Genomic DNA, 6000 nt, shown 5'->3' on the forward strand with positions numbered 1-6000 from the left:
CAGTCTTCCCCTCTCTTTCTCTCTAAATCTTTCTAAATCTTGCTCCCCTTCTCTCACTCAAGATCTTGCTCGCTCTCTCTCCTCTACAAAGCATGAATCTGCCAAGGCTATAGGTCACCAGGTGAAACTAACCCATCGTTAATATCAGTATGTAACCATTACAGCGTATCAGAGTGTGGTCCATCACCTACAGGCTTGCTATAGCCTGGCCTATACATGGCTCCCTGTACTGTAGGAGACAGTAGTAATCACTGTTATCAGCCAGGACACAGCTCTCATAGAGGCTCCCTGTACTGTAGGAGACAGTAGTGATCACTGTTATCAGCCAGGACACAGCTCTCATAGAGGATCCCTGTACTGTAGGAGACAGTAGTAATCACTGTTATCAGCCAGGACACAGCTCTCATAGAGGCTCCCTGTACTGTAGGAGACAGTAGTGATCACTGCTATCAGCCAGGACACAGCTCTCATAGAGGCTCCCTGTACTGTAGGAGACAGTAGTAATCACTGTTATCAGCCAGGACACAGCTCTCATAAAGGCTCCCTGTACTGTAGGAGACAGTAGTGATCACTGTTATCAGCCAGGACACAGCTCTCATAGAGGCTCCCTGTACTGTAGGAGACAGTAGTAAATCCCTATTATCAGCCAGAAAAGAGGCAGGTCGTTAGAATAAATGACTGCTCAGTGTGTGCTGTGGTTGATGTCCCAGTCCTGCTGTGTATCTACTGTGTGTACACTCCCCTACGTATTACATTTGGGCAGAAGCTCAGTATCTGGTCCCATATACACTGCTTCAATACACCAGAAGTGAATTTGTCCAAATACTTATGACCCCTTCAAATCAAATCAAATCTTTATTAGTCACATGCTCCGTATACAACAGGTAGACCTTACAGTGAAATGATTGCTTACTTACTTACGAGCCCGAAAACCAACAGTGCAGTTTTTTTTTAAATACTGGAGGGGACAAGATACATAAAGCACATTTATTTCTAAAATCCTCAAAATGACATTCTGTACTGTTGCTTCATATAAAACTTTTGAACTCAAATCCAAAATGCTGGAGTTTAGAACCAAATGAAATGTTTTAGCTTCACTGTCCAAAGGCATCAGTAGGGGAGTCTATGTCTACGGTGAGCTCACCTCAGAGCCATATACAGCCTGTATATACATGTACACACACAGTACTGGCTGGGCTCTGTTTCCAACACATCAGTGTAGTGACTAGGACAGGACACATATTATAGACAAGACCTGGGTAAAAATACATACCTAGCATACCAAATACATACCAAGCATACCAAATACATCCCTAGCATACCAAATACATACCTAGCATACCAAATACATACCAAGCATACCAAATACATACAAAGCATACCAAATATATACCAAGCATACCAAATACATCCCGAGCATACCAAATACATCCCGAGCATACCAAATACATATCTAGCGTACCAAATACATACCAAGCATACCAAATACATACCTAGCATACCAAATACATACCTAGCATACCAAATACATACCTAGCATACCAAATACATACCTAGCATACCAATTACATACCAAACACATACCAAGTACATACCTATCATACCAAATACATACCAAGCATACCAAATACATACCTATCATACCAAATACATACCAAGCATACCAAATACATACCTAGCATACCAAGTACATACCTAGCATACCAAATACATACCTAGCATACCAAATACATACCTAGCATACCAAATACATACCTAGCATACCAAATACATACCTAGCATACCAAATACATACCAAATACATACCTAGCATACCAAAAAGATACCTAGCATACCAAATACATACTTAGTACCCAAGTTAAATGCAAGGAGACATTTTACAGTCACAAACACTCACGCAACAAACAAAGACCTGAACTTAAAAAACATTTTTAAACGTTATCTAAGTTCTTTAAAGAATGTCCTACTAGCTTGTCCCTGAGAGTGATGTGTTTGGCCTTGATCTAATTACTGTGTGACTGATTGTGGGACAGGTGGTCCTTGAGCTGCCCATGACGTCAGAGCTCTGCTGCACCTGTGTAGATACGGGGCTGGGAAGTGTCTCTGGTCTGCTAACTCTATGACCGTATTTCAATTGTCATAAGCATCTTATCTGTCCTCGTATGCTGTCCATTTTTAGCCTACAAAACGTGAAATAACTGGCTTGAACTTTAACTCCAGATATGGAATGTGTGAGTAGGGAAGTGGACCAAGCTTTCGTAGAACTATCAACACAGAACCGGGATCTTTTATTTCAGCTCTTGAAACATGTGACCAACACTTGACATTTCTATTTGTTTTCAGTATATATGGTCAGTCACCGGCTTCATTAGGAAATGTGTTGATGATGGTGTACCCACAATAACAATCCGGACAAACCCCCAACCAGAAACCCTGGATGAACAGAGATATCCGTACAATGCAGAGAGCCCGTACTGCAGCATTCAATGTCAAGCAGAACGGATCCCGATGACTCTGCGGGGCGCTGCGCGGCTAGCAGGTACGAGCTCTGCAAATCCATTAGGGACAAAACACAACACAGCCTCAAACTTGAATTGATGTTCCACAACTCAGACTCACAACGCATGTGGCAAGGACCACAGACTATCACAGACTACAAAAGGCAAATCCAGCTGTGTGGTGCCCACCGAAGCTCCCAGCTGAGTTGAACACATTCTGTTCTTGCTTCGAGGCAGACAATAGCGAGACAATCCGGGAAGTCTCTCGCTCCTCCAGACAACCGGGAAGTCTCTCGCTCCTCCAGACAACCGGGAAGTCTCTCGCTCCTCCAGACAACCGGGAAGTCTCTCGCTCCTCCAGACAACCGGGAAGTCTCTCGCTCCTCCAGACAACCGGGAAGTCTCTCGCTCCTCCAGACAACCGGGAAGTCTCTCGCTGCTCCAGACAACCGGGAAGTCTCTCGCTCCTCCAGACAACCGGGAAGTCTCTCGCTCCTCCAGACAACCGGGAAGTCTCTCGCTCCTCCAGACAACCGGGAAGTCTCTCGCTCCTCCAGACAACCGGGAAGTCTCTCGCTCCTCCAGACAACCGGGAAGTCTCTCGCTCCTCCAGACAACCAGGTGTTTTCACTCTCTGAGGCTGATGTGAGGAAAACTCTCAAAAAAAGAGTGAATACTCCCAGTCTTCAGAGTGTGTGCTGTCCAGCTAGTCTTCACCGACATCTTCAACCTGTCCCTGTCCCAGGCTGTAGTCCCCACCTGCTTTAAGGAGACCACCATCGTCCCAGTGCCCAAGAAAAATAAAGTGGGATGCCCAAATGTCTATCGCCCCGTCGCGCTCACCTCAGTCCTCATGAAGTGCACGGAGAGGCTGGTCATGGCCCACAGAGGCTAGCATGTCAGGCCCACTGGCATTGTGGTGTCAGGACAACAACCTCTCCATCAATGTCAGCAACAACAACAAAAAACAAGTTGATTGTTGACATCAGGAAGCAGAGGAGGGAACACGCCCCGATCCACATCAGCGGGACTGCGGTAGAGAGAGTCACGCGTTTTAAGTTCTTCGGCATCCACATCACAGAGTACTTATCATGGACAAACAACACCACCACTCTTGTCAAGAGGGCACAACAGCGTCTCTACTTCCTAAGGCGGCTGAAGAAATTTGGCATGCTAACTAACCCGGGTCCTCTCCAAATACAACCACTGCACCATCGAGAGCATCCTGACTGATTGCATCACGGCCAAGTATGGGAATTGCTCCGTCCACGACTACACACACATCACAACTGCTGCTACCTGACTGTTACTACACTGCTCAGTTTATACACTGCCCCCCCCCCATCCCCCCTTCTCCAATACACCTGGAAATATTGATCCACAAATTCTGCCTTCCTTTATTATACTTAATAAGCAACAAAATATATATATATTCTACTGAGACATTTATTTTCAAAATCGTATTTTATATTATTTCTTCTTGTTGTTGCATTGTTCTAGAAGGAACCTACAAGTAAGCATTTCATTGGACGATGCATGTACGGGTTATGCGTGGTATACGACCAATAAAAAACTTGAAACTTGACAGTGGACCGATTTAGCCAAACGACTATCTATTTCTCAATTGAAACCGCCTCACAACATGACCTATTAACTCAGCTAACTGTAGTAACTCACAACATGACCTATTAACTCATCTAACTGTAGTAACTCACAACATGACCTATTAACTCATCTAACTGTAGTAACTCACAACATGACCTATTAACTCATCTAACTGTAGTAACTCACAACATGACCTATTAACTCATCTAACTGTAGTAACTCACAACATGACCTATTAACTCATCTAACTGTAGTAACTCACAACATGACCTATTAACTCATCTAACTGTAGTGACTCACAACATGACCTATTAACTCATCTAACTGTAGTAACTCACAACATGACCTATTAACTCATCTAACTGTAGTAACTCACAACATGACCTACTAACTCATCTAACTGTAGTAACTCACAACATGACCTATTAACTCATCTAACTGTAGTAACTTTGGGAAGATGAACTTTACAAGGTGATCGTTACACCTGACGGGTGATCATTTGACTGTTCTGAAAGGTTAGAGACATCGAATCAGAGCCTTTCTCCCTCTCTCTCTCCCCACAGGACCCCCTCTCTTTCTCTCTGTCTCCCCCCACCCCCTCTCCCCCCAGGACCCCCTCGCTCTCTCCCCCACCCCCTCCACCGCCACCCCTCCCCCTCTCCAACCCCCCCCACCCTCTCTCCTCCACTCCACCCCACCCTCTCTCCCTCCCCCCTCTCTCTCCTCCACCCCATCCCACCCTCTCCTCCCCCCCTCTCTCTCCCTCTTCTCCCCCTCTCCCTCTCTCCCTTTCCCCCTCTCTCTCCCTTTCCCCCCCTCTCTCCCTTTCCCCCCCTCTCTCTCCCTTTCCCCCTCTCTCTCCCTTTTTCCCCCTCTCTCTCCCCTTTCCCCCTCTCTCCCCCTTTCTCCCCCCTCTCTCCCTTTCCCCCCCCCTCTCCCCCCTCTCTCCCCTCCCCGTCCCTCTCTCACTCTCATATTGATAATTCTATCCAAACCCTGAGCGCTTTAGCCACTTCATATTTCTGTGAAAAGGCCTTTGACGTTAATGTTGTGGGATCAGCTAAGACACCTCAGGAACAACACTACTTCCCTTAAGGATTACGTGTTGAAAAACACACACTCATAATTCCATACACACTCACTCACTCACACAACAGAGGAGGCTGGTGGGAGGAGGTTTAGGAGGATGGGCTCATTGTAATGGCTGGAATGGAATTAGTGCAACGGAGTCAAACATGTGGTTTTTATGTGTTTGAAACCGTTCCATTTATTCCATTCCAGCCTTTACAATGAGCCCATCCTCCTAAACCTCATCCCACCAGCCTCCTCTGACTCGCACAACCCTCTCACTCACACACACACACACACTAGGGAATAGGGTGCTGTTTTCGGACACAACAATAGAATGTCTTACCGTCAAAGAACTGCTGCAGCGCTTCATTCTCTCCCAGAACATCAATGGGCACTGGGAGTCCTCCGGGGGGCTCCATGGTGATCAGTTGCCTGAGATACACAACTGTTATTGGGGGTGAAACAGTAGGCAAGGCCTAGGCTTGAGTACTGTGTAGGCCCAAGCATGTTCATGAGGAGGAAAACACACAGACTGTACAAAATGGAAGAAACCCCTTCACCAATGCCAACCTAATATTTTTCAGGCTTGCATGGTATGGTAGGCTATAGGCATGGTAGGCTATAGGCTAATATACTGCCCTAGGTCAAACTATTTCTGTCAGGAAAATATACTGCCCTAGGTCAAACTATTTCTGTCAGGAAAACATACTGGCCGAGCTAAAACAAATTTCTGTCAGGAAAACATACTGGCCGAGCTAAAACAAATTTCTGTCAGGAAAACATACTGGCCGAGCTAAAACAAATTTCTGTCAGGAAAACATAGTAA

General features: G+C 45.8%; 1 pseudogene; it reads right to left on the minus strand.

Annotated features, from left to right (window-relative positions):
- The window catches only part of LOC124023929, a 42665-nt pseudogene extending 37058 nt beyond the window's left edge, over window positions 1-5607 (minus strand).
- Between the last annotated feature and the right edge of the window lie 393 nt (window positions 5608-6000).

This window comes from Oncorhynchus gorbuscha, unplaced genomic scaffold, assembly GCF_021184085.1.
Source record: "Oncorhynchus gorbuscha isolate QuinsamMale2020 ecotype Even-year unplaced genomic scaffold, OgorEven_v1.0 Un_scaffold_1726, whole genome shotgun sequence".
Lineage (NCBI taxonomy): Eukaryota > Metazoa > Chordata > Actinopteri > Salmoniformes > Salmonidae > Oncorhynchus > Oncorhynchus gorbuscha.